Raw genomic sequence first — 10354 nt, forward strand, 5'->3', positions numbered from 1 at the left:
TCTGAATGGAGTATCATAGGAATTTTCTATGATGGTCTCTCTGAACTGTCCAAGATGTCCTTGGATAGCTCTGCTGGAGGCTCTCTTCATTTGAAGAAGACGCCTACAGAAGCTCAAGAGCTAATTGAAATGGTTGCAAATAACCAATTCATGTACACTTCTGAAAGAAATCCTGTGAACAATGGGACTAGTCAGAAGAAAGGAGTTCTTGAGATTGACACTCTGAATGCCATATTGGCTCAGAACAAAATATTGACTCAACAAGTCAATATGATTTCTCAAAGTCTGTCTGGAATGCAAAATGCACCAAGCAGTACTAAGGAGGCTTCATCTGAGGAAGAAGCTTATGATCATGAGAATCCTTCAATGGAAGAGGTGAATTACATGGGAGAATCCTATGGAAACACCTATAATCCTTCATGGAGAAATCATCCAAATTTTTCATGGAAGGATCAACAGAGACCTCAACAAGGTTTCAACAACAATAATGGTGGAAGAAACAGGTTTAGCAATAGCAAGCCATTTCCATCATCTTCTCAGCAACAGACAGAGAGTTCTAAGCAGAATACCTCTGACTTAGCAACCATGGTCTCTGATCTGATCAAAACCACTCAAAGTTTCATGACTGAAACAAGGTCCTCCATTAGAAATTTGGAGGGACAAGTGGGTCAGCTGAGCAAGAAAATTACTGAACTCCCTCCTAGTACTCTCCCAAGCAATACAGAAGAAAATCCAAAAGGAAAGTGCAAGGCCATCAACATGGCCGAATTTTGGGAGCAGGAAGAGGCAGTGAACGCCACTGAGGAAGGCCTCACTGGGCGTCCACTGGCCTCCAATGAGTTCCCTAATGAGGAACCATGGGAATCTGAGGCTCAAACTGAGACCATAGAGATTCCATTGGACTTACTTCTGCCATTCATGAGCTCTGATGAGTATTCTTCCTCTGAAGAGGATGAGTATGTCACTGAAGAGCAAGTTGCTAAATACCTTGGAGCAATCATGAAGTTAAATGACAAGTTATTTGGAAATGAGACTTGGGAGGATGAACCCCCTTTGCTCACCAAAGAACTGGATGACTTGTTTAGGCAGAAACTGCCTCAAAAGAGACAGGATCCTGGGAAGTTTTCAATACCTTGTACCATAGGCACCATGACCTTCAAGAAGGCCTTGTGTGACTTAGGGTCAAGTGTAAACCTCATGCCTCTCTCTGTAATGGAGAAGTTAGGGATCTCTGAGGTGCAAGCTGCAAAAATCTCACTACAGATGGCAGACAACTCAAGAAAACAAGCCCATGGACTTGTAGAGGATGTTCTGGTTAAAGTTGAAGACCATTACATCCCTACTGATTTCATAGTCCTAGAGACTGGGAAGTGCATGGATGAGTCCATCATCCTTGGCAGACCCTTCCTAGCCACTGCAAAGGCTGTGATTGATGTTGATAGAGGAGAGTTGATCATTCAAGTGAATGAAGAATCCTTGGTGTTTAAGGCCCAAGGATATCCCTCTGTCATCATGGAGAGGAAGCATGAAGAGCTTCTCTCAAAACAGAGCCAAAAAGAGCCCCCACAGTCAAACTCTAAGTTTGGTGTTGGGAGGCCACAACCAAACTCTAAGTTTGGTGTTGAACCCCCACATTCAAACTCTAAGTTTGGTGTTGGGAGATTCCAACATGGCTTTGAGTATCTGTGAGGCTCCATGAGAGTCCTCTGTCAAGCTACTGACATTAAAGAAGCGCTTGTTGGGAGGCAACCCAATGTTATATTTTAACTATTTTATTTTGTTATTTTATCTTTTTTGTAGGTTGATGATCATAACAAGTCACAAAATCAATGAAAAAAGCAAAAACAGAATGAAAAACAGGAAGAAAAATAGCACACCCTGGAGGACGCACCTACTGGCGTTTAAACGCCAGTGAGGTTAGCAGATGGGCGTTTAACGCCCAGTCTGGCACCATTCTGGGCGTTTAACGCTAGAAAGGGGCACCAGACTGGCGTTAAACGCCAGAAATGGGCAAGAAGCTGGCATTAAACGCCAGAAATGGGCACCAGCCCGGCGTTTAACGCCAGAATTGGCACAAAACGAGATTTTGCTTGCCACTTGGTGCAGGGATGACTTTTCCTTGACACCTCAGGATCTGTGGACCCCACAGGATCCCCACCTACCCTACCACACTCTCTCTCTTCTTCACCCATTCACCAATCACCTCAACACCTCTTCCCCAAAAACCCCTCACCTATCAAATCCCATCTTTCTCTTCACCACTCACATCCATCCTTCATAAAACCCCACCTACCTCACCATTCAAATTCAAACCACTTTCCCACCTAAACCCACCCTCAAATGGCCGAACCCTACCCTCCCCCTCTCCTATATAAACCCTCCTTCACTCCTTCATTTTCACACACCTTAAACACCATTTCTCTCCCCTTTGGCCGAATACATAGCCATTCCCTTTCTCCTCATTTCTTCTTCTTCTACTCTCTTCTTTCTTAATTTGCTCGAGGACGAGCAAACCTTTTAAGTTTGGTGTGGTAAAAGCATTGCTTTTTGTTTTTCCATAACCATTTATGGCATCCAAGGCCGGAGAAACCTCTAGAAAGAGGAAAGGGAAGGCAAAAGCTTCCACCTCCGAGTCAAGGGAGATGGAAAGATTCATCTCAAGGGTGCATCAAGACCACTTCTATGAAGTTGTGGCCTTGAAGAAGGTGATCCCCGAGGTCCCTTTTTCACTCAAAAAGGGTGAATATCCGGAGATCCAACATGAGATCCGAAGAAGAGGTTGGGAAGTCCTTACCAACCCCATTCAACAAGTCGGAATCTTGATGGTTCAAGAGTTCTATGCCAATGCATGGATCACCAAGAACCATGACCAAAGTGTGAACCCGAATCCAAAGAATTATCTTACTATGGTTCGGGGGAAATACTTGGATTTTAGTCCGGAAAGTGTAAGGTTGGCATTCAATTTGCCCATGATGCAAGGAGATGAACATCCTTACACTAGAAGGGTCAACTTTGATCAAAGGTTGGACCAAGTCCTCACAATCATATGTGAAGAGGGCGCCCAATGGAAGAGAGATTCAAGAGGGAAGCCGGTTCAATTAAGAAGGCATGACCTCAAGCCCGTGGCTAGAGGATGGTTGGAGTTCATCCAACGCTCAAGCATTCCCACTAGCAACCGGTCCGAAGTTACCATAGACCGGGCTATCATGATCCATAGCATCATGATTGGAGAAGAAATAGAAGTTCATGAGGTTATAGCCCAAGAACTCTATAAGGTGGTGGACAAGCCCTCTACCTTGGCACGGTTAGCCTTTCCGCATCTCATTTGTCACCTCTGTTATTCAGTTGGAGTTGACATAGAGGGAGACACCCCCATTGATGAGGACAAGCCCATCACTAAGAAGAGGATGGAGCACACAAGAGACCCCACTCATCATGAGATCCCTGAGATTCCTCAAGGGATGCACTTTCCTCCACAAAACTATTGGGAGCAACTGAACACCTCCCTAGGAGAATTGAGTTCCAACATGGGACAACTAAGGGTGGCGCACCAAGAACACTCCATCATCCTCCATGAAATTAGAGAAGATCAAAGAATCATGAGGGAGGAGCAACAAAGACAAGGATGAGACATTGAGGAGCTCAAGCACTCCATAGGATCTTCAAGAGGAAGAAAGAGCCGCCATCACTAAGGTGGACCCGTTCCTTGATTTCCTTGTTCTTTATTCTTCTGTTTTTCGAATTTTATGTGCTTATGTTTATCCATGTTTGTGTCTTGTGATCATTAGTGTCTTAGTGTCTATGCCTTAAAGTTATGAATGTCCTATGAATCCATCACCTTTCTTGAATAAAAACGTGCTTAAATTGAAAAAGGAAGAATTGCATGAATTTTGAATTTTATAACAGTTTAATTATTTTGATGTGGTGGCAATATTTTTGTTTTCTGAATGTATGCTTAAACAGTGCATATGTATCTTGAATTTGTGGTTCATGAATGTTGGCTCTTGAAAGAATGATGAAAAAGGAGACATGTTACTGAGGATCTGAAAAATCATTAAAATGATTCTTGAAGCAAGAAAAAGCAATGAAAAAAAAAATCGAAAAAAAAGAGAAAAAGAAAAGAAAACGAAAAAAAAGAAAGAAAAATAAAGTTGTGATCCAAGGCAATAAGAGTATGCTTAAGAACCCTGGACACCTCTAGTTGGGGACTCTAGCAAAGCTGAGTCACAATCTGAAAAGGTTCACCCAATTATGTGTCTATGGCATCTATGTATCCGGTGGTAATACTGGAAGACAGAGTGCTTTGGGCCACAGCCAAGACTCAATAAGTAGCTATGTTCAAGGATCATCATACTCTACTAAGAGAATCAATAACACTATCTGGATTCTAAGTTCCTAAAGAAGCCAATCATTCTGAATTTCAAAGGATAGAGTGAGATGCCAAAACTGTTCAGAGGCAAAAAGCTAAAAGCCCCGCTCATCTAATTAATACTGATCTTCATAGATGTTTTTGGAATTCATTGCATATTCTCTTCTTTTTATCTTATTTGATTTTCAGTTGCTTGAGGACAAGCAACAATTTAAGTTTGGTGTTGTGATGAGCGGATAATTTGTACGCTTTTTGGCATTGTTTTTAGTATGTTTTTGGTTTGATCTAGTTAGTTTTTAGTATATTTTTATTAGTTTTTAGTTAAAATTCACTTTTCTGGACTTTACTATGAGTTTGTGTGTTTTTCTATGATTTCAGGTATTTTCTGGCTGAAATTGAGGGGCCTGAGGAAAAATCTGATTCAGAGACTGAAAAGGACTGCAGATGCTGTTGGATTCTGACCTCCCTGCACTCGAAGTGGATTTTCTGGAGCTACAGAAGCCCAATTGGCGCGCTCTCAACGGCGTTGGAACGTAGACATCCTGGGCTTTCCAGAAATATATGATAGTCCATACTTTGCCCAAGATTTGATGGCCCAAACCGGCGTTCAAAAACACCTTCAAGATTTCCAGCGTTAAACGCCGGAACTGGCACCCAAATGGGAGTTAAACGCCCAAACTGGCACTAAAGCTGGCGTTTAACTCCAAGAAGAGTCTCTACACGAAAAATGCTTCATTGCTCAGCCCAAGCACACACCAAGTGGGCCCGGAAGTGGATTTTTATGTCATTTACTCATCTCTGTAAACCCTAGGCTACTAGTTTTCTATAAGTAGGACCTTTTACTATTGTATTTTCATCTTTTTGATCACTTTAGATCTCTAGATCAGATCTGGGTAGCTATCTTCATTTTATGCTATCTTAGATCATTGGGAGGCTGGCCATTCGGCCATGCCTAGACCCTGTACTTATGTATTTTCAACGGTGGAGTTTCTACACACCATAGATTAAGGTGTGGAGCTCTGCTGTACCTCGAGTATTAATGCAATTACTATTGTTCTTCCATTCAATTCCGCTTATTCTTGTTCTAAGATATCACTTGTTCTTCAACTTGATGAATGTGATGATCCGTGACACTCATCATCATTCTCACCTATGAACGTGTGACTGACAACCACCTCCGTTCTACCTTCGATTGGGTGAATATCTCTTGGATTCTTTAACCGGAATCTTCGTGGTATAGGCTAGAACTGATGGCGGCATTCAAGAGAATCCGGAAGGTCTAACCTTGTCTGTGGTATTCTGAGTAGGATTCAATGATTGAATGACTGTGACGTGCTTTAAACTCCTAGCAGGCGGGGCGTTAGTGACAGACGCAAAAGAATCGATGGATTCTATTCCGGCCTGACCGAGAACCGACAGATGATTATCCATGCTGTGACAGAGCATAGGCAGCGTTTTCACTGAGAGGATGGGAGGTAGCCACTGACAACGGTGAAACCCTACATAAGCTTGCCATGGAAATTAGTAAGAAGGATTGGATGAAGACAGTAGGAAAGCAGAGAGAGACGGAAGGGAAGGCATCTTCATGCGCTTATCTGAAGTTCCTACCAATGAATTACATAAGTACCTCTATCTTTATCTTATTGTTTATTTTCGTTCATCACCATATCCATTTGAGTTTGCCTGACTAAGATTTACAAGATGACCATAGCTTGCTTCATACTAACAATCTCCGTGGGATCGACCCTTACTCGCGTAAGGTTTATTACTTGGACGACCCAGTGCACTTGCTGGTTAGTTGTGCGAAGTTGTGTAATGCCATGGTATTGAACACCAAGTTCTTTGGGGTTCATGACCGGGGATTATGAGAGTTGTGAAAAGTATTGTTCACAATTTCGCGCACCACACGCCAACCACTGAAATCAAGGCAAGATTATAGGCGTGGCACGCCAGGCTTCATGCGTGGCACGCTGGTACAAGTTTCCAGAGAGGACGAAGGAGGCCAATTACATGGGGCTTGCCACTTGGTATCGAAGGCGTGGCACGCCATTCACCATACTTCACTTAGGCGTGCCACTTGAGCAACCAGGCGTGGCATGCCTATGTCATTCAGAGGGCAAGGAAGCATTCGGGCGTGCCACTTGAGTCCGTGGCGTGGGACGCCAAACAGAGGAACCACTCACTCACAAAGGGGCATGGCACGCCAGACCCTGGGTGTGCCATGCTAATGAAACTTTCCAGAGGAGCTTAGCCAAGCACACAGCAAGGGCGTAGCATGCCAGACCCTGGGCGTGCCACGCTAGTTCAAGTTTCCAGAGGCAAAGAAAAGTGGAAAAAGGCAAAGGGCGTGCCACTTGAGTTCGAAGGTGTGGCACGCCAACACAAGAATTCCACTATGGCGTGCCACTTGAGTTTGAAGGCGTGGCACTCCAAGGTTAACAAAGGGACGAGCGTGCCACTTGAAGGATTGGGCGTGACATGCCAAGCTAGAAATGAAGAGCACGTGACACGCCAGTAAAGCGCCAGCCATGCGGCAGCTGAGAAGTCACGCTTATTAAGTGTTTTCTAATCCCTCCAAAATGTTATTTTTCCTTTTCACTTTTGTAATTTTTTTATTTTACTAGGAGTAGTATAAATACCCCCAAGGAGTACTGAAGGGGGGTTAAGTAGTCAGTTTTTAGATCCACTTTTACACTTCACTTTTGAGTACTTTCTTAGCTATGAGTAGCTAACTTCCCTCTCATTGAGAGAGGGAGCTCTGTTGTACTTGATGGATTGATAATAGTGAAATTCTTCTTTTCTTCATCTTCTCTTTGATTTGCTAGAAGGAATTTCGTTCTTAATGCTTAGTGTTCAATTATCTTGGGAAAAAGATTGAATGCAATTGGGTTTCATGGGAACCTTGGGAAAGGAAACATGAAACCATGCTTGAAATCCCTTCTCACACTTAAGTAGAATCTGGGTTTTGGTGTTTGGATACGGGACATATAATCCTCCCTCTACCTAGACCTATAAGGGTGTGTGGTATAATCAGGGACCAAGCATATCTCTCTTCATGAGCAATTAGACCAAGGAATTGGCTATTGATCAAGATCTGAGAGATTGAGTCACCAAGAAATTGAGTCACCAAGGGATTGGGGCTCAATCAATCATGATTGCCAATAGGTCAATAAGTTGCATGATTGAAAAGGATATAAGCTAGAGTTTATCCAAAGAGACAACATCTCCCAATCTCAATGAATTTCCCCATTCTTATCAATCCATTTCTTTACAGTTTAATTTTTACATTCAGCAATTCCCCACTCCCATTTACATTCAAGTCTTTTATGATTCAGCACTTTACATTCTGCAATTTCCGTTTCTGCACTTTGTTGCTTTTCTTTATATTATAGTCATTTACATTTATGTCATTTACAATTCTGCACTTCACAATCTTATTGATCTGCTTGACTAATTCATGAATCAATTAAAATTGCTTGAATTTGCCAATCTCTGTGGATACGATCCCACTCCACTGTGGGTTATTACTTGGCGATAATTTTGGTGCGCTTGCCAAAAGAACTAATTCACTAATTTTTGAATGGGGTGTGAATTAGAGATCATCAAGTTTTATGGCGCCATTGCCAGGGATTGGCTTAAATTTGACAGTGATTAAATTGATTGGAGAGCTAGATTAAGCAATTTAAATTCCTTGTTATTTTAATTTCTTTTATTTAGCATTTTTTTTATTTTTTGATCTCTATTCCTTCTTCTTTGATTATTCTTTTCAGTATCCATATTTCCACTCTTCTAACTGTTTGATGAATTGCACCACTCACACTAACAACTACTCTAACAAAAGTAATTTCTTTATCCATTTTCTTTCTTGCTTTTTTTTACCTTGATTGGTTGTATGACAGGTAGGAGAAGCGGGGCCTCAACTTCCTTTGATTCTGAACCTAAGAGGACCTTCCTTAGATTAAGGAGGGAAGCAAGAGGGAAGAGAGTCGTTGGTGCTGTGGAAGAGGAAGAGTATTTTGAAATGAACATGGAGGAGAATATGGAGAATCACCATGAGGAAGAAGTTCATAACCATGCTAGAGGAGGCCTAGTCAATCATGATGGGCAAGAAAGGAGAGTCTTAGGCTCCTATATCAACCTAAACCTAGGAAACTGTGGCAGCAGCATCCTAAAGCCAACAATTCATGCCAATAATTACAGCTCATCTCACTTGTTCAGAATAATTGCTCATATGGAGGAAGTGCCTAAGAAGACCCTAATCAACATCTCAGCACATTCTTGAGGATATGTGATACTGTAAAATCCAATGGGGTACACCCTGACATCTACAAACTACTCTTGTTTCCTTTTTCACTCAGAGATAAGGCAGTAAAGTGGTTGGAATCATTCCCCAATGATAGCCTAACCACATGGGAGGAGGTCGTGAACAGATTCCTTGCAAGATTTTACCCTCCACAAAGAATCAATAGGCTGAGAGCTGAGGTGCAAACTTTCAAACAACAAGATGGAGAAACACTCTATGAGGCATGGGAGAGATTCAAAGACCTGACAAGGAGATGCCCACCGAATATTCAATGAGTGGGTACAACTACATATCTTTTATGAGGGACTATCCTATGAAGCAAAGAAGGCAGTGGATCATTCTTTAGGAGCCTCACTCAACAAAAAGAAAACCATTGAAGAGGCCATAGATGTCATTGAGACTGTAGCTGAAAATGAGTATTTCTATACCTCAAAAAGGACTCAGAAGAAGGGAGTGCTAGAACTCAATTCTGTAGATGCTTTGTTAGCTCAGAACAAGGCAACTACAGCACAAATAGCAGCCTTAACCAAGAGGCTGGAGGCCAGCCAAGCTTCAGTCATTCAAGACCAAACTTCTCAACAAGAAGGGAATGCGCCTGAATCTGAAGGTAACTGGGAACAAGCTAATTATGTGAATAATTCATCCAGAACACCATATGACCCACACTCGAAGACTTACAACCCAGGTTGGAAGAACCACCCAAACTTTGGGTGGGGAAATCAACAGAACCACAACCAAGACCACAACAAGCCTTATCCATCAAATCAGCATCCCAACCACAACCTCAACCATCAAATAGGGAACCATAGACCCTACCATAACTCACAAAAAACATCATACCATAACAACCAACCTATACACAACAACCTCAATCAAGATGAACCATCCTCAACTATGCAACCATGCAAAATCAAGAGCAGCTTTGAGATGATGGAGGCTGCAATAGCACAACTGTCATCCCAGAATTCAGGAGCAGTCTCCACCCTCATGGACGGACAAGCACAAACTGATAAAAGGATAGATGCTAATCAAGAGGAATACAGGTCAAATCTGAAAAATCAAGGCGCAGTAATCTCAAAGTTGGAAGCACAAGTGGGGATTTTGTCCAAGAGAATCCCATTTTCCACATACACATTTTCCAGTGATACCATGGCAAACCCAAGAGGAGATTGCAAAGCCTTAACTCTAAGAAGTGGGAAGGTTGTAGAAGAAGGAACCCCAAGCAAAGATAATCATGAAGAGGTTGCATCAAAGCATGGGAACGAGGATGAAGGGGAGATCCCGACTTCACCTCCACCAAAACTAGTCTTGAAGCCCTATGTGCCAAAGGCACCATACCCACAAAGACTAACAAAAGATGAAAAGGATGGCCAGTTCTCTAAGTTTCTAAAGATCTTCAAGAGGCTCCAAATCAACATACCATTTGCTGAGGCATTAGAACAAATGCCACTCTATGCCAAGTTCTTAAAGGAGCTTATAACCAAAAAGAGGAACTGGAAGGCAAAAGAAACCAGAGTATTGACTGAGGAATGCAGCACCATCATACAGAAGAAGCTGCCTCAAAAGCTGAAAGACCCAGGGAGTTTTCAAATCCCCTGCATCATAGGGGACATCACTATTGAGAAAGCTTTGTGTGATTTGGGAGCTAGCATAAATCTTATGTCCCTAACCATGATGAGAAG

The 10354-nt window shown here is 42.4% G+C and overlaps 1 pseudogene; it reads right to left on the reverse strand.

Moving 5' to 3' along the window:
• Positions 1-8836: 8836 nt before the first annotated feature.
• Positions 8837-8938, reverse strand: LOC112719029 (small nucleolar RNA R71; annotated as a pseudogene).
• Between the last annotated feature and the right edge of the window lie 1416 nt (positions 8939-10354).

The sequence above is a fragment of the Arachis hypogaea genome, chromosome 10 (assembly GCF_003086295.3).
Source record: "Arachis hypogaea cultivar Tifrunner chromosome 10, arahy.Tifrunner.gnm2.J5K5, whole genome shotgun sequence".
Classification (NCBI taxonomy): domain Eukaryota; kingdom Viridiplantae; phylum Streptophyta; class Magnoliopsida; order Fabales; family Fabaceae; genus Arachis; species Arachis hypogaea.